Here is a 552-nt window from a genome sequence, read left to right as displayed (position 1 = left end):
CGTAAGGTTTATTACTTGGACGACCCAGTGCACTTGCTGGTTAGTTGTGCGAAGTTGTGTAATGCCATGGTATTGAGCTACCAAGTTTTTGGGGTTCATGACCTGGGATTATGAGAGTTGTGAAAAGTATTGTTCACAATTTCACGCACCAAATTTTTGGCGCCGTTGCCGGGGATTGTTCAAGTTTTGAGCAAGCTTTTGGTGACATCAGTGCCAAGGATTGTTGAGTTTGGACAACTGACGGTTCATCTTGTTGCTTAGATTAGGTATTTTTTTTTCGAAATTCTTGAAGATGAATTCTAAAGTTTCATGATGATTTGTTGAAATCTGGCTGGCTGAGAAGCCATGTCTAATCTCATTGGACCGAGGTTTCAACTTATCATCACAAGAGCTTGTTGATTTTTATCAATCTTGCTTTTGGAGCAGTGATCTGCTAAGGCTTGGCTGGCCTTTGGCCAAGTCTAGTGTTTTGGACCGAAGCTTTCTTTGAAAGCTTGGCTGGCTGTGAAGCCATGTCTAATTCCTGGACCGGAGTCTTAGACTAGCATTGCA

This window comes from Arachis duranensis, chromosome 7 (genome assembly GCF_000817695.3).
Source record: "Arachis duranensis cultivar V14167 chromosome 7, aradu.V14167.gnm2.J7QH, whole genome shotgun sequence".
NCBI classification, from domain to species: Eukaryota; Viridiplantae; Streptophyta; class Magnoliopsida; order Fabales; family Fabaceae; genus Arachis; species Arachis duranensis.
The sequence above is the reverse complement of the archived record's forward strand: the minus strand, read 5'-3'. Positions refer to the sequence as shown.